Genomic DNA, 18,486 nt, shown 5'->3' with positions numbered 1-18,486 from the left:
TTCCTTCTCCACTAAACAGGTCATGGCTGCAGCCGACATGAGTGCCAAGAATATTGCTTAGTAAGTTCTCTTATTCTCTTTTCTTCAAGTTTTTAACAATAAATGTGGTGAAACTCAACATGAATTACCCTTAGAAAAATCTCTCGATTACTTATGTTTGTGATAGTGTCTTGCATATTTGGTGAACAAAAAAGGGTTCTGCTTGCATTAAAAAAAAAAGACAAACAACATACAACACAAACAAACAAAGAATAAGCACTAACAGTTTATCATTGTCTTTAGAACCAACACGGAGTGGACTGAACAACATGACAATATTCTTTGTCAGGAGATTCTTGTTCTCGAACCATTCAAGGCAAAGAAAGGAAGTATTGCAAGGGGCCACATTTGGAGCAAAATAGCGAACAATCTGAACAGCCTTCAACATCCCCAGTTCACAGTGACGAAGCGATCTGTCAGAGAACAATAAATGCCTTAGAGCGACAAATTTAGAGAAAAGATGCGAGATGAAGAAAAGGCAAGTGGAATAGATACAGATTTGAGTGATGTTGAAAAAGCACTAGAGGAGATACTAGAAAAAGAAGCTGTGGTTGAAGAAACAATGCAAAATGACAAAAAGAACGTTGATAATGCCAAAGCAGCAGAAATAAGATACAGAGCTCTAGAAAACCTTGGCAAGACACAGAAAAGACAAAGGAAAGATGGGGTAGAGAGTGAAACAGCAGCAAGAGCAAAATGTTGAAGAAGTGGTAGTGACACAATGGCATATTTGCGAGAAAAGAACAATGTTGTGCAGAAATGGAAAATGGAAGAAATGCAGCTGCAGAAGCAGCAACTAGAGGCTGAAAGTAAGAAGAAGGAGCAGTCGAAAAAGCAACATAAGGATTTAATGCTTGTCATGCTGCAGCAAACTAAACAGCAACAAGAACAAATGCAAAATTTTCAGAAGTGGTTCACGCTAATGCAGCAGCAGCAGTCTCAAATTATCATAAAACTTCTAGATAAAACAAAACTAAGTCATAGCCTGACTTTTTGCTGTGTGCAAGATGAATGTAGTTTCCAGCAATTTCAGGCATATGTTTCTTGATTTTGTTTTGTACACTTGCTTTTATTTTATTGTTAGGTCTTTCATCACATATTGCTCCTTTTTGACAATTGTAAAGTAGTTAGGAAGATGTAGGGCCTCAGGGAGGACGAGAAGGTCACTCTTATGGAAACAAAAATCGGATAAACACTGACTGTCATCCATATCATTAAGGTCAAATTTCCCATAACTTTCATAAGGAACATCTGGGTTTTTAGATGTGTTAACATCATAAAGAAGGAGTTTTTCCTCTGATATATCACCATTATCAAAACTTTGCAGAAGAATGCTACTAATCTTTCTAAATGAAGCCATGACTGAAGTACTTTCTGATAAAAATCTAAAATATGTAAACAATGCTGCCTTTGACTTGGTCTCTTAAGGATTTTTCACGCCTTGCAATGGCAACCTCTTCCCAGTCCCCCCTCAGTCATGAAGGCTGTCATAGACATCTGCAGTTCTCGGATCTAAAGGTCACTAATAAGCAGAGTCTGCTAAAAACCCTTGTGTTGACCTCAGTCACGTAAAAATATTTGATCATCTTATTTCACATGAAAAGTATCCAAAACATTTTCACATTCACATGAAATTCAAGACCCCATGTTTTGAAGATAAATAAAACCAAAGAAAAAAATTAAACCAAATTCATATTTTCACTCTTTCCAACCTGTTAATAAAAGCTGTTAATCCTATAAAAATTAAAAATATACATAATTACACAAAAAAGATGAAATCACAATTCCTGTGAAGATAAAGTCTCCACGTCACCTTTCATGTAGAAAGTATCAGGTAACTTCAATAAGTAGACATAATTTCCTTACCTGAGTCCAAGCTGATTGCTCTTCTGCTTTTCTTAACTTTTGAACTCTCCTCCTTCTTTACTGATGTGGCTTTTCTGAAACAGAGATGAGTGAAAGAGAACAAGGTACTGAATACAACCTGACATCAGTATCCATGTTCTCCATACTGTTCTCTATACATTTTCTAAGGTGCTGAAAATGAGATTTTGTTTACTAATCAAGAGCTTCTATAGTTCGTGATCATTTCCTTGACTCTTGACTCAGGGGTGATATTAGGGTCAAAGGTCAATTACAACTGTATAAAATGGAACAAAATTGAAAAAACAAATCACATACCTGATTTTTAGAGGAAGAGGATCTTCATCAGAATCTAACAAAGATATAAGATTAATTTAGAAATAGGGTCAGGACATCATTGTGATGTTGTACATATCATTATGTGAATCATTTTAAATCATGTTTTCGTAATAATGCAAATTGCATTTGGAAGTGACAAGGACACTGTGCAGCACAGTACACCATTAAAACAAAAACAGAGGTGCAATAGTTTGTGTAGAGTCTCAACATCTGTTCCTTTTGAAACTGTTAGTGTTCACCCTAAACATTACCTGAGTTAATAATGTTTTTTCTTTTCTTCTTCTTCTTCTGATTTTCTTTTGGTTTTTGTTTCCAGGCAATATGTCATCATCTTCACTGCTTAATAAACTCTGCCCAGCAAATTAACTATTACATATTTTTATTCACATAAATGTGAGTTGAATTAGTTTCTTTGGAGCTAAAATAACTTCTGGATAAGACCGGGGGGGGGGGGGGGGGGGGTGTTGTTCCTGGAGCACAACTTTCTTACAAGACATTTTCTTCCAGCTCAGAAAATGACAAGGAAAGACACCAGGTGTTGAAACCAATCCCCCCCCCCCCAGCCCCTGTCCACACAGCTAGCCATATAAATTTGACTTTTGCGCAGATCATGCAAATAAGAAAGGTGTGAGCTCAAGTTAAAAGGTAATTGCAAATGCATTGTTATCCCAGCCATGTATTCCAAAATCATCAGCTAAATTGCTCTTTCATCAAGTGACCCATGTTTCCTATATTATTAGTATTGCCTATGTTATATATAATTCTTGTTATTTGTTTTTCCTATGTTATTTCCAATCTTGTAATAAGTCATTCCATTCTTGATGTATTATGTTCGTAAAACTTTACTTAGAAACCACTGGCAATGGCATATAGATGGAAGAGTTCAGTCCAGTCATCAGGAAATTAAACTCATCTAAAATTTATTGCTGGCATGTAGGTTACACCAGGCTTGTGGAAAAAATAGTCTGGGTAAGGTGAAGTCTCAAGGTTTCTTTATCAATCACCTTTGAAGTTAATGAATAATTTCATTTTCCCTTCAGTCTGAGTAAATGAAAGATTAACTAGTACTTATCAAAATTGTGAAATAAGCATCAGAGTTGTATTTTGCTACTGCTCTGCAGAACTAGTAAGCTGCAGTTTGAAAAAATTTGTGGGGAATGCTAAAGTCCTGGATATTTCAAACTTCAGTGAAATTTAGGTAGCAGTGTATCACATCATGCTGTTTAACCCTTAAACTCCCACATGTGATTAACAGTTAACTTCTTCCTAAAATATCTTTACAATATCCAACAAAAGGATAAGTTATTATCTTGATCTAACAACAAATTCTTGCAACAAATGTACAAGGAAATTTCTAGAAACTAGAGGGGAGAATGAGCAAACAGATCTTGGAAGTTAAAGAATGAAGACAAAATTGCTTCAAATTATGGCCTTGTTTAAGATTAAAAAAAAAGGCAAAACACTGTAATTTATCAGCCTCACTCAGCTACCCTGGCATACTCAGACAAACTATTGAAAATTATACCTGCAAAGTTAGTTAATACACATACCATGTCTGACATTCCAGTCCAGAAAGATACCTTGGGTTAGATACATGTAGTTGAATGAAACTCTTGGTCAAAATATGTTGTAAAATTAACTACCTGCACGTATGGCAATAAATACTAATTTTGGCGAAATTCTGCCGCTGAGAACCGGCTAAAACGACTAATAAACCATTTTAGTATTGTAATAGTAATGTGTTCACATCACTCTCTGATGTTCACGACAAGCGACTTAATACAGGAATGGCTCCGACTTGTGATTGGATGATAAACATATTAAAAGTTAATAAGTTATATCTTAACTCCTTGCTCGCGAGTACTCTTAACCGCGTGTCTCGAAGCCGAACAATGAAAAACCAATGTGAAAACACCAATGAGTCAAACAAGTAAATGGCTACTTACATAACGAAGAGAAGGTAGAGTCTATCTTGTTCAGCGAGGTCGTTCAGCGATATTCCGGCGATGAAAAAGTCATCCGCCGAGAAGCTCCGCTGACAAAACTCATTTAGTCAGTTCAGGCGGACGACCAGAGACTGGAGCCATTCGTGTATTCAACCGCAGACAGGAATGGCTCCAACTCATGCGTATATTAATTTTTGTTTTTGTTCTGGCTAAATGATTTATACACTGAGATGAAAACTGAAAGAGCAATTTATTAGGTTCTTCTTATGTTGAAGTCTACAGTGCTTGCAAATCAAGCCCTCTTTTATTACTGCAGGGCCATGCAGTTTCTAAGTTTTAAAATAATGCAGCAACTGCATGTCACGTTTGGAAAATCACGCAATGTTGCGTGACTCTGCGACCGATGTTTTTAATTCACGTACAGTGTGCTCTGCTGGAGAAATATGGCTTGGCCGTAATCGAGAGAGTTTTCTATCGAGGAAAACTGATTTTCCAGGTTATTGTTCACATGAAGGACAAATCCATCATCGGGCTCTTCATCTGTTTTTGTACAACACCTAAAGGAAGAAAGTGGCGGATTAATTTTGCTTGGTAATTTCTAACAACTCCACTAGACCTAAAAAAAGAAAAAACAAACCGAAAAAACCTCAAATCAGTGGCAGTAGCTCTCGCACTGAATCATGTCAAAGTACCTCGACTGTTTGCAGTGATGGTACAACCAATCTTCGAACAATTTTCGGCTATAACAAGAAAGAGTAAACTGATTTTATAAAACTTGTTCTAAAATTAATGAAGGCTGTTCATCACATGACGCTGTATTGGAACGAGTATATCTCGTTTACTATTGTATCACACTACTGTTTTAGACAAGCTATTTATACCACTTAAATTTGAGAAAGAATGAGTATAACATAAACCACACGTGTAAAGTACACGAGCCATCCTAACCAAATTTGCCAACTGCTTTCCAGGCTCATCTGTAAAAAACCGCTTCAATTTTTCAAAGTGGAAAATTTTTTGCTGAAGCCATGGCTTCCGAAAATATTTCTCACCTCACCTAAAAAATTTTCAAAAGAAATTTTCAAATTTTTCACAACTTTGCCTATTCCTGCTCGTAGGTCCAGCCAAGCCCTTACGGTCATTGACCCCCGCAATAGCTGCTAACAATGGCTTATAAATATAGGCGTTTAGTGTCAACTTGTAAACTCCCTAAAGAAGATTATGACAGTTAGACGAAACGCGTCAGAGAATAAAGAAGTTTTACACTACTGTTCGCACAGCGCTGCTCACTAGTTCAGTTTTAATTTTTTTTAAAACTTTTTTAAACAAATATTTCAAAAATTATTTTGAAATTATTGTAAAATTTTACACACCTGGCAATCCTCTAAAACCGCCTCGATGGGATCTTGGTTCAGATTGCACTGTACAGGTCTTATGTAAGCTTAATTTAATCAAACTTTCACAAGTGTAATTTCTAAGTGCCATTGTTGTAGAGACTGAAAAAAATAGTGCAGCTGCATAGTTACACTTTTCAATAAATCACTCAAGTCACTCTACCAAACTCTCCATAAGGTGTTTCTGTTTTGTTTTATTTTCCTCCAAACCTAATACTTAGAGCCACTTTTTGGTAACTTCAAAACATTTTTGTGAGTGACAATCTGATATCAGCTTGGCTACCACATGTAATTTGTTTGTCAAGCGGAATTCTGGGTATGTTCCAAAGGTTGCTTGTACTAACTGTAGCCTAAAGATTCAAGCAACTTCTGTCAGACAGCACTTGGATGTCTGCTGCAAAGATGATGAGCTGTAAGTACAATATTATTGTGTGATTAACATTGATGAAAATGAAATTTCCCTCAACATTAACACTACTTGTGTAAACATTGTAGTGATATGAATGAAGGAAGTGACTGTAAAGGCAAGTGGCAGACATTTTCAAGCATGTTCTTGTGACACCCAGGTGGATTTCAGATAACTTCACACAAGTTTACTATAAGAATAATGGTAAGTACTAGAACCGTGCACTATTACATTATGCATGCACTTGGGACGTTTTAATAATTCTTGGAGCTGTATTAGGTCTTGGCTAACTCTTCCGCTTCCACAGATATCTGTAGTATATGCTCTGCCTTTTACCATTTGTTTAATCTTAGCCTTTACAGTCACTTTCTTCATCCATATCACACACATAGTATTCAAGCTGATATCAGATTGTCGCTCATTCATATCACTACAATGTTTGCACAAGTAGTGTTAATGTTAAGGGAAATTTCATTTTCTCATTTGTCTTGCCCGAAACTCGTTTCTGAGTGTCAGGCCGAACTGCATGTTACCTTGACAAAACACCATAATGAAACGCACGCTATGAAAATGACAAATCACAACAGCAAAACTGCTTGTCCCAATGTCGAAATTGAAGAATACTAGAATGCAATGGCAAAATAGCAAAGTATAATAGCCGAACGCCAAGGTAGAGTGACAAATCAACACATTGCAAAAGCAAAATAGTCAAATGTGATAACATAACAAGAACCAAATAGCATATTAAGACGTCACACTGGAATAGCACAATTGCATATCTCAATGTCATGACTGAAATTGTGGACATCATAGTTAAACATTTATTTTTGATGGTAATTACACCCCATACATAATGCCGGCATATCGACTAAGCTTCTCAAAAATTTCCTAGATATTACATTTCAACAAGAGATAAGTTCTGTAGCATGAGTCATGTCCTAACAGTGAGCCTTCATTTCTTGCTTGCAATTTAAAAAATTGATCCAGTAAAATGTTGTGTTCTGAACTTCAGTAAGCCTTTTATTCCCAGAAAGGTTTATCTGTTCGTGTTAGGAATAGGAGAGGGAGTTTTGGGGGCTCTTAAAAGCTATTAAATTGAACATAACGAAAAATTCTTAGCAAAATTTTCAGCAAAATGCCATGTTTCAGCAGTGACGCTCAAAAGCAGAATGCTTAAATTTTTACAGCATAATTTATTCGAACCTAGCCCCTATCGAACGAAATCGACTTTCGTCCAGCTCTTTGTTAAGTTTCTTAAATATTTTTCGCATGCTTTATCTGAGAGGAAGTTCCACACTTGCTGGAGCCATTCTTCTATTGCCAATTGCGTTTCCCATGATGCTTCGTTTTGGCTTAATGAAAACAGTGTCATGAAATTGTACAACGAAGGACGCGTTTATATTCCCCTTTACTTGTTTCTAACGCTTGTCGCACAAAAATCACTCACTGCTCCACCGGCCGCACAAACACAAGGCTTTGTTCCGACTGGATTGTTTACATCATGTAGCCAATGAAGCATTTTGTTTTGATGAGCTATTATCCTCCTCATCAGTTAACACTGACATTTGTGTGATCAATGATTTATTGCATTTTACGCCCTCAAGCTAAAGGGAAAAACCTCCAGCTCTACACCAAAGTGAAAATGAAAATTGGATACCATTCTCACACACTTTTGTCAACTGGTGTTGGGTAGAGCCGGGAGAACGTTTGCTCTTTGAAATCATGGAAAATAACAAGTCAAATATGACATTGGTAAGCAAATCTTTTCGTCACAAATAGTATGTCAGAGCATGATATTTTGGTGCTATTTTTATCATTTCAAGATAGCGGATTACATGCCACCGACGGTTATTCTGGTTCTTGTCGGCTTTAGACAGAGGTCACAGGAATATATATTGGCGTCTTGAAATGTACTCATTCTCTAACAATAGTGAAAATTTACATGAAGCTTCATTAGGACTAGGTATTGACCATTCCTCGGGCTTCTATATATATATATATAGCCATAACAAACAATTTCTTCAAAACTTAAATGTATTTACAGTCAGTTCCGAATGAATCCTAGCTCTAATGTTCATAGCAAAACCTTGGAAATGTTGAAAATCGTGGCGTGACATATTTTCCACAGTATTTGGGACGTGTTTGAGTGACCCAAGCGAATCCGCCATAAAAAGGCTGAGATGTCAGGCACCCCTTCTCTGTAATCAACTCGCCTGGAGTGATATATCACGTAATCCTCGACAAATCAGAGCGCGAGAAATAATGGCGATAGGAATGAGTGCAGTTAAATTCGTTTTGTAATCAAGAGTATGATCACAGACAGAATTGGACGACACACAGTCCTGTTACCAATTAATCATAACCATTACAATTTTCGAAAAAAAATACATCTAACATAAATATCTCTGATAGAGAAAGTGCTTTAAGTTAAAGATCTCTCCATTTTAGACATTTCCCAGTTTTTCCTTGGATAAGAAGTTGTTGTTATGGGTATTGTGATCAATTCTGTGATTGGTGGACTGAGTGGACTTAGTTTCAACTGTTGACTACTTCAACTGTGCGATTACAGGTGTCCGATTACAGCCAGCTGTCCGATTACACCGTTGGATTATAACTGTACAGAATGATTAGTGGAAAATAAAGCTGCTAATGCACCAATCACATTTGAGGAAATTGTATTGATTGTCATGATCGCTATAATCACCTGAGTAATTTTTAGAAGCTAAAAAAATTTGAATTTTATTTTGGTCTGAACGAAATGACTTATCCCGTGAGCATTTGAAGAACCGACGTAGATGACTCCTGTGTGCTCCTGAAAAATAAATGCTCGAGCTTAAAGAAAAAATAAAAGTCGATTGTCCTAGAAGTTTAGGCAGCAGCTAGTGCAAATGTTGAACCGAGAGATAACAATGGGCCGCATACACGAGAAACAGTGGAAGTGATTCCAATCTAAATAGACCGCAACCTGGGCCTACGAACGCATTTATCAGCGATGTTGTTAATACTGTCTTCGGAGAAATAATATTCCCAGTCGCCTTTTCCAGCCTTGACGGTAAATTCCATCCCTGATTGTGCAAAGATGAACAGAGCACTTCTCAGGTCGGCTCCATCTTGGTAAGAAATTGATGGCTGCTTTTAAAAATTTTATTTTTGTTCGGTCATGTTCACTGAGACGTCTTCTATCTTCCACTTTTTTAACCTCAGCTCCCAGAATAGGAGATGTGATTTTGTTAACAACTATTTTGGTATTTCTTGGATAATCCTGAAATCAGGAAGTAAGACGCAGTTTTTTTGTAATTTCTTTATTTTTTGGCATTCTACAAAACATTACTCTACTTACAATACAGTACAGGACTCGGTTACAATACGTCACTTACAATAATTCATTGAGAACACACTACTAACAAAGTATAATTTACAATCAACTTGATTACAGTAGATGACTTACTTTAGATTACTTCCACTACCTACACAATACTCTACATTCACATTATTTTACGACATATTACACTACTTTCAATGTGTTACGGTAAATTACTTACAGTATCATACTAGTAGTATATAGCAAAATAGTATGCGTTACAATAAAGTTTGACTTCCTATGCTACTCTGCATTGTTTGAACGACACCCATCCCACAAACCAATATGTGGCAAAAGCTTATCCCATTTCTGAAACTGTTTAGCTAATTTATTCCGCTTTGCTGCCATCTTCATTCCTACCTGGTATATTTTCCCGATCTTGGCCTTATAAACTCGTACGGAGGGATTCTTAGAATTCAATTTACACTTGCATATATAAAATTTAGATGTCAGTATTAGATGATTTAGAATAATAAAGTCCTCTTCCGCAGTGAAAACTCCAAAAAATATATCCATTATCGTAAATGTTTGAAAGTTAACTAGACATTCACCAAGCCAAGAAGTGAAAGCCTCCCAGAAAGCCTTTGTAACATTGCAATAGAAAAATAAATGTTCGAAAGATTCAACCTCTTGTTTACAAAAAGTACATAAAGGCGAATCCGACAATCCCTACCTAAACAATCTTTCGTTTATAAGTACTATATTATTTAATACTTTATATTGGAATTCTCTAATTTCAGTTTCAATTGTGACGGTAAAAGGCAAGGAGTATTTTTTATTCCAGTCAAACTGAAACTGTGGAAATTTTTCCTTAAATTTTTTTTGCGCAGTTGGAGGGATTTGCTTTTTGCTTTTAAACGCGTTATGAAGCGATATGGGTGTGACTTTTGCTAACATTACCTCAGAATCTCCCAACTTCAAATAAATTATGTCATCTGTATGAGAAAGGAGATGTTGAGCGCTTTGTCTAATAATACGCGTCCACGACGCTCATTTACTTAAAATGTTGTCAGTATCGGAGATAAATTTGTATGTAACACCTTAACAGTACTCTTTAAGAAGATTCCAGTGTCAGAAATGAGATCACCGATCGTAACAATTCCTTTAGAAAGCAAGTGTTTTTCGAAAAGTGAGAGCTTTTGGACAGTAATATTTTTATCGTTCCATATAACCTGGTGAACTACATCTTCATACGAAACTATGGAAGGTTGCCTTAACATGGACCAAGCGTCCAGGCACTCCTTATAAAAGGCCGGAAGGTAGATAGGTAACTGTCTGGTATCAAAATGACACTTAAGAATAAATTCTACCCCTACCTGAGAAAGGAAGTAATTCAATGTTATTTTCCAAGAGCTGTTATTATCTTTATTTGTAAATCTTTTTAATACCATCACCCTCTGTGCGAGGATCATCGACTAGATATCCAACACATGCAAAATCGTTTCCACATATTTATTGTATCTTTGATAGACTTTAAAACTGCTTCAAAGTTCGCTTTCATCCTCGATGAGACGATATAGTCAAAAACGATCCCCAGAGTTTTAACTGAAGTTCGTACTTTATGAGAATAATTTCTTTGATCAAGACGATGGCTACCAATTGCAAAAATTTCAGTCTCATCTTTATTGACTTGGAGGTTGGAGAATCTAGAAAACGACTTCAGAGTCGCCACTAAACGGTGATATGACGTAGTATTTCTAAGAAAACGAGTCATGTCATCGGCAAAAAGGGTTAATCTGATTTCTTCCTCCTTAGCTGATCCATCACACGTTTATGTTTATTGCTACATTTTGTGACATTTTGTTAAACAGAAATGCTAGGCTATGATAAATTTTCGCTCTTTGTAATCTAAGAACCTACCAACACATTTTAACCAAACTTTTGGTGGACTCATCTGACTCGTGATTTAGAACTCCTGTAAGAGAGTCTCGATAGTAGTACCTTTATGACATTAAAATATTTAAATGTTGCCTCCATAACATAAAAAAATCCAATTTTAGGCGGTTGAACATCTCAACATTTTCGGGGGAATCACGTGGTTTTCGGAGGGAGTGGAGGGGGAGCGGGGAGGGGGGGAGGGTCTTCGCTGACAGAGGATAAAGGAAGGACCAAAGAAAATTGACTGCTGATTAAGGGGGGATCATAAGATAACTACGGAACCTTAGTGGGGAGGGGGGGGGGATAGGGGGAATCAAGTAAATTATATTGTGACACAAACAAAATCCGCCTTACCCCCTTACCCCCTTACCCCCCGGCAATAACAACGACGGTTCCCCAAAGATTAAAAATTCGCACATTTCACAAACCACATAAGAAAAAAATGGATAGATTACACTTAAACCCATCAAAATCCTCGAATACATCTAAACGATGTGATTGCACTAACGACTTTACATAAAAATTGATGAGACGAAGTGATAAAAGCTCGATGCCATTGACTCTTCTCGTTTTAAGTGCACTTTTCATGCTAAAATCGTTTATTACTCTCAAAACATAGATTCATAAAAATTGCATAATGGTTTCTAGCAAATATTCTGCATCGTTTTCTCTTTGAGGCAAATGAATGAACTTGTTTGAGACGAGTCTCCTAAAAGATATCACATTTTCATTCATTTGTTTACGATTATCCTAATAAAAAGTGAGGTGTGGTCTAAGGGTTGATATGAGCTACGAAAGAATTTAAGGTTTTTCAGTTGAAAAGGGAATTACAGTAAACCTATTATTTGTTTTCTAAGTCGTATTTTCTTGTCAAGATCAATGGCTACTGTTCTTTTGACAAGCCAAAAGTTATAGTGTAGAAAATGAAAAACTAAAACGATCCGCCATATTGGATAACATCTACGGCCCCTGGTAGCGTCGTTTGCATATCTGTCCAATAATATTAACATCATAGCCGTAGACGACATAACAAGCTATCTATATAAGGTAAAAACCTTTCAAAATACCGCAACGTAACTCTGAAGGAGGGAAGGGTTCCAACCACCCCTCCCCTGTAGAAAAAGTTGGGGCGTGAGTTAATTTTTATGTACGTCCAAGGGTTACAGTTATTCATCTGCAGAATGTTATCGCTAATCGTTATGGACTACTCTTTTTTTTTATCATATATATGTATTCTGATTTTTCTGTTCTATTTAAATGTTACTACCTTTGAAAGAAAGTGGTATCAATGCTGGGTAATTGGAATTCAGTTGAATTTGATAATTACAAAAGGAATTTGAGCACTCTAAAATCTTATTGAAGGGCTTTTTACTTACCCTTGACGTAAAAAAAATTAGTTTTACCCTGATGAAAATTGGAGGTGCAAAAGAAATCAGTTATTGGAAGAGGGGAGTATGTCATAAACATTACTGTATTAATGAGTTTTAGTAACATTCCATCAGATAGGGTCACTCTAGAAAACCCCCGGTAAGGCTCTGATGGACCTTGCACCGAGCGATAACAGTGTTTCACCAAAACGGCAAACAGCAGATGAGACTTTGTCCCAAAAGAACCTCAACCAGGGCTTGCGAACGCATTTACCAGTAATCTGGTTAGAATTTTCCTCGGAGAAATAATACTCCCAGTCACCTCTTCCAGCCTTAACGACAAACTCTTTCCCTGCCTGAGCGAAGAGAAACACAGCATTTGTGAGATCGGCTCCATCATCCAGCGCCATTGGCAGGAAATGAATGGCAGCTTTTAAGAACTTTATGGTAGTTTCATCGTGGCCATCGGGATAACTTTTATCTTCTATTTTTCTGACCTCAGCTCCAAGAGCAAGGGCTGTGATTTTGTACACAGTAACTCTGTAACTTCTTGAAAAATCCTGAAATCAGATACCCAAGACTCAAGTGAATATGAGAATTAACCTTGGGAATATATCGTATAGGTACAAAGCTTCTATCAGAAAATGCAAGTTTTATTCATTCGTTTTAAAATTAGCTAGTTGTTGTTGTTGTTGTTTTTTGGTATTTTTGAAGTCCTATAAACAAGTTCCGAAGTTTGCATCGGTGAGAGTAACACTGTCTGGAAAATCTTAACTTGTGTATCACTGAATCGGTCGTTTCGCTTGTATTCGGATGTATCCTGAGTGTAACCAAATTATGAGAGAATTATAAACAACAGCATTGAAAATACAGGTATGGACTCTCGCTATGTAGAAATTCAGCCTGTGAACTTCCATAATTTCGTAGAAGTGGAAATAGCAAACTTAAGTAATTGCTAAATTAAATTGAGCCTTTTTATCAAGTGCTTGTTATAACTCTTTTTTCTGTGTCGTTAATGTACAAAAAATGTGGCTCGCCGGTTGATTGATTCAGATTTTTTCTCTGTCAATCCCTAGTTGTTGTCAATCCCTAATTGTCAATCCCTAGTTCTCCATGAGAACTAGGGATTGACAATTCCTCGGGTCCCTATAAATATCTAGCCACAACAAACGATTTTTGCAAAACTTAAACTTATGACAGTCAGTTCCGAATGAATCTAAGCTCTAATGTTTACAGCCAAACCTTAGAGATGATGGAAATCCTAGCGTGACATATTTTCTTCAGTGTTTGGGTCGCGGTTGAGTGATCCAAGCGAATCCGCTATGTCTAAGATGAAGACCAGAAAAAGGTTTAAAACGCATCAAGTCCATCCTTCTCCAGTTTCCTTTTTAGAGAGTATGAAACTTCTTTGCACTACATTGTTGTGGCACACACGATTGCACGAATAAATGTTTACGAATGAAATAGTTCTGACAAAAACCCTTCAACCTGACATTGGAATCTGATTGATTTAAGAGTGCTTGTCTGTAAAAATCAGACAAATCCTAAATTTCGTGGCAAGGGTGAAAAATTCGATTTCTTTCTTATTTTAATATTAGACAGGCAAGACTATAACTAAAATCACTGGATACTTTTTTTGGCAAAATATCTTTATTTCAGAGAAAAATACAAATAACAAAATTCCGTTAAAATCGTCATTTTTAGCAGCAAATTATTGCGCAAGTTTGAGGGCTTCGTGTTCAAAAATGAATCCCAATCTCGTCTTCTTAACACTCAAATCTTCTTTTTTAACCTCATAAGACCTCACAAAACGATTTTTGTAAACACTGACTTCCTCTTTGCGTGTAAAATAATTTAATTACGAAAGCATACATTTCTCTTCAGTAAAAGTACTTAATTTAATTTTCGGCATGTGCTAAATCTTCAAATGGATTAAGCTTTGGGCGGTAGAATTACGAATAGATGTTCTCAATATTACTGTAAAAATTTCTTTGGGCAAATGATTGAGAGCGATACGAAAGCTTTTCAAAGTCCGTTAAAATGCAGTCATTTGACCTTTCGCGGTCAACATTCCAGTCGCGAGTCACACACGTACTTTAATATGATTCAACCCATATGAGGCCGGAAAATGTACATGAGTACACGTTTCCAAATGCTCTAACCTCATTTGCGGTAGAAGAAAGATCCAAAGACCATTTTACTGTGGTTATCTCGTCGCTCGTCGTATTTATAACGTCCGATGAAACTGCCTGTCAATCTGCGAACTGCCACCAACCTTCGTTGTAAAACGTTTGACATCTTTCTGTACTGTGGCATCTTATCCAGCGGTTCAGTTGACTGTGAGTGTTGTTCGGTTTGTGGTGCAGTAGATCTGATCGATGTTTTTAAAAGTGGCACTACACATATGTTGCAGTCAACGTAGTTTTGTATACGGAGAGTCGTCACGCAATGCAAATCATACAATGGAAAGTTATTTTTTAGGGGGTAGGGGAAGGGGAAAGTAAAAGGACGTCACTCTGCTGCTAAGCTTTCTTTAGTTGTTGTGAACATCGAAATCTCTCACATGTAAGTCGCGGAGATCGGGCCTTTGGCTGATACTCGTTGAAAAGCTAAATTTAGTACCTGCTAAAAATAGTAAGCCTTAGTAAACAAAACCTGGTTTATGGTAATTACACGATGCCTATTATTCGCTTAGAGCGGGGCTTTGGACTTTGTTTTTAACATATAAACTAACTTACACGGTCAACTATGTTACATAAAATTGGAAGGTTGTTGTTCGTTCAAGTCGCTTATTGGCGGAGTTTGTGATTACAGCACTAGAGATCGAATGCGTGAAACGGAAATTGTTCCTTTACTTTCATGCACTAAGAATATCACAAGTCATGAGTCGGCTTTCAAATTTACCGGTCCTGAAGATGAGATCGACCTTATTTTGTGCCGAGCGCACATATGTCGGCCCCTCTGTAGTTTAAGGTTTTAAACGGTAGTTAGGTCTGTTAACAGTGGTTAATAGTACCACTCCCTTATGCAAGCCCCACCCATTGGCCACGGAACATAGCACCCCAGCCTCACATAAGCCACGCATCCCCACCACCGCGTTTTGTAGCATGGTGTTGTAAAAATGTACAAAAGGTTCTCTTCCGTGCTATTAGGGTATTCCTTGCAATTTTAGTAGAAAGAAAAAGACCCCTAATAAGTACGACAGGCACAGAGCGCCAAAAAAACAAGAATATTTCCCTGCAATAAATAAATGTATTTTACTGTTTGTCACCAGACAGAGATGACACTATTACAAAAATGTTTAAAGAATAAAATATTTTGTAGGTTCCAAGAGTTCAATTCTGATAATGCTTAATTATATGGAGTTTTGTCCTTCACCTACCCCCTAAAGTTCCTTTGTCATCGGTATTGCGTGACAATCCAAATACTTATATGGCGTACATGTTTGTAGTCAACTCAGTTTAGCATTGAATTAGACTGTCAGATGTAATCTTTTAGTGCATTGTAAACTGAGCAATACTCGCAGTCAACTGAACCGTTGAATAAGATGCCACAGTGAAGAAAGATATCGAAGGTTTGACAACGAGATTGTGTTCGACAGGGTTGGTGGTTTAATCGGACGTTATCATTTATACAGACCTAAATACGACGAACGACAAGAAAATCGCACTAAAATGGTCTCTGGATCGGTCTTCTGCAGCAAATGAGGTTAGAGCATTTGGAATACCTTTCTATGTACATTTTTCGACCTCATATGGGTTGAAACATATTAAAATAAGTGTGACTCGCGACTGGAATGTTGACCGCAAAAGGTCAAATAACTGCATTTTCACGGACTTTGAAAAGCATTTGTATCGCTCTCAATCACTTACCCAAACAAATTTTTATAGTTTTATTGAGAACATCTTTTCGAAATTCAACCAACAAAAGCTTCATCCATTTGAAGGTGTAGCACATGGTGAAAATTAATTTTATTCACGAAGTATTTTTACTGAAGAGAAATGCATGCTTTCGAAATTAAATTATTTTAAGCGCAAAGAAGAGCGCAATGTTTACAAAAATCATTTTGTGAGGCCTCATGAGATCGGAAAAGAAGATTTGAGTGTTTAAAAGACGAGATAGTGATTCGTTTTTGCACGCGAAGCCCTCAAACTCGTGCAATAATTTGCTGCTACAAATGACGATTTTAACGGAATTTCGTTATTTGTATTTTTCTCTGAAATAAAAAGATATTTTGCCAAAAAAAAGTATCCAGTGATTTTATTTATAGCCTAGCCTATCTAACATTAAAATAAGAGAGAAATCGAATTTTCCACCCTTGCCGCGATATGTTTGATTTTGACAGACAAGCGCTCTTAAATCGACTTATTTCGATGAAATGTCAAAGTAAACTGTTCCAGAAAGTGTGATCGTAAAGCTGACAGAAAAGTTGCGTGCAAATCATTTGAAATATAAGAGTAAATAAGGAAAGAAAAATCCTCAAATCCGGTAATTAGGAGGGTTGTTGCCTTTATTATCGGCAACTTCGCAAATACATTTCTTTGGTCTAAGATTTTTGTTTATCTTCCGATTTTACGTAAAAGAAAAATAGCAGAAAATTTCTCTTAAAGCTGGTGTCACATCAAGTTTCTACATATTATTAATTCGCATTTTGTCTCAGCCGCAAAGTCCCCTTTGAGGCTTGAACTACTAACACCTAAATGTTAGTTTTATTACGCCTGCAGATCATTTATAGGCATTCTGGAAGAAAAAAAAATTAAGAAATGAACCAACTCCAGCCAACTTACTTAAGCAGTATCTTCGACTGACAATTACGAGGAAATCTTTTAACACACGCATATATTTAACAATTATTCGGCGAAGGCGAAGTGAACATTCTTGAATTAATAATATGCGCGTAGATCATAAGGTCAAGAAAGGGACTACAGACAATTTACATTCTCTTGGGTCAAGTTAATAACGCCACAAGCAAAAGCTGAATGAAAGCTGATAATTAGTACTAACTGTGTCTGCGTTCGTTTGCATGAAAGCGTTAGGTACCCCTTCTCTGTAATCAACTCGTGTGGAGTGATATATGAAGTAATCCTCGACAACTCAGAGTGCGAGAAATAATGGTGATAGGAATGAGTGTAGTTTAATTCGTTCTGTAATCAGTTAGTTCTGTAATCACGAGTATGATTACAGACAGAATTGGACGACGCAGTCCTGTTACCAATTACTCATAACCATTACAACATTCGAAAAAACAAATGCATGTAAACTTGAAATACCTTTAGTGGAGACAATGTTTATAGTTAAAGATTCTTCCATTTTGAAGATTCCCCAGTTTTTCCTAGAATAAGAGGTTGTTGCTATTGTTATTGTGATCAATTCTGTGATTGGTGGATTTAGCTGAGAGGACTTAGTACGATTGGCAGCTTCGACTGTCCTATTACGGGTGTCCGATTACAGCCAACTGCATTTCTTAGGTCGACTCCATCTTCCATCGCCGTTAGCAAGAAATTGATGGCAGCTTTTAAAAGTTTTATATTTGTTCGGTCGTGTTCATTGAGGCGTCCTCTATCTTCCACTTTTCAAACCTCAGCTCCCAGAACAGGAGATGTGATTTTGTTAACAATTATTCTGACGTTTCTTGAATAATCCGGAAATCAGGAAGTAGGACCCAGTTGAAAATGAGCATTGATCATTGAAATATGTCGAATAGCAGCCATACTGTTTAGAAATACCATATTTTTTGGTCTTTCCCTATTTGCCTAAGTCGACTCTTTTTCTTGCTTTTGAATTCCAGGGGTATTTCCCTTGCATTTTTATCAACTGAATCCAGTGACAACTTGTAGCCAATGAAACATTTTGTTTGATTAAGCCATTCTCGTGCTTTAGATTTTCAAGGGTT

The 18,486-nt window shown here is 36.8% G+C and overlaps 1 long non-coding RNA gene across 3 annotated transcripts in view; it reads right to left on the bottom strand.

The window, feature by feature from the left end:
* The window catches only part of LOC149043603 (uncharacterized), a 42,883-nt gene extending 38,370 nt beyond the window's left edge, over positions 1-4,513 (bottom strand). For 2 of the 3 annotated variants that reach the window (XR_016187918.1, XR_016187919.1), the window contains exons 1-3: positions 3,792-4,513; positions 2,221-2,254; positions 1,906-1,979 (exon numbers count right to left, since the gene is read on the bottom strand). This is a non-coding gene — a long non-coding RNA (uncharacterized LOC149043603). Of the gene's footprint in view, positions 1-263; positions 453-1,905; positions 1,980-2,220; positions 2,255-3,791 lie in introns of all 3 variants that reach the window. The other variant, XR_016187920.1, reaches the window with a different exon arrangement.
* Positions 4,514-18,486: the final 13,973 nt, after the last annotated feature.

This window comes from Pocillopora damicornis, chromosome 6, assembly GCF_964200805.1.
Source record: "Pocillopora damicornis chromosome 6, jaPocDami1.2, whole genome shotgun sequence".
Taxonomy (NCBI): Eukaryota; Metazoa; Cnidaria; class Anthozoa; order Scleractinia; family Pocilloporidae; genus Pocillopora; species Pocillopora damicornis.
This window is presented reverse-complemented; position numbering and strand designations above follow the sequence as displayed.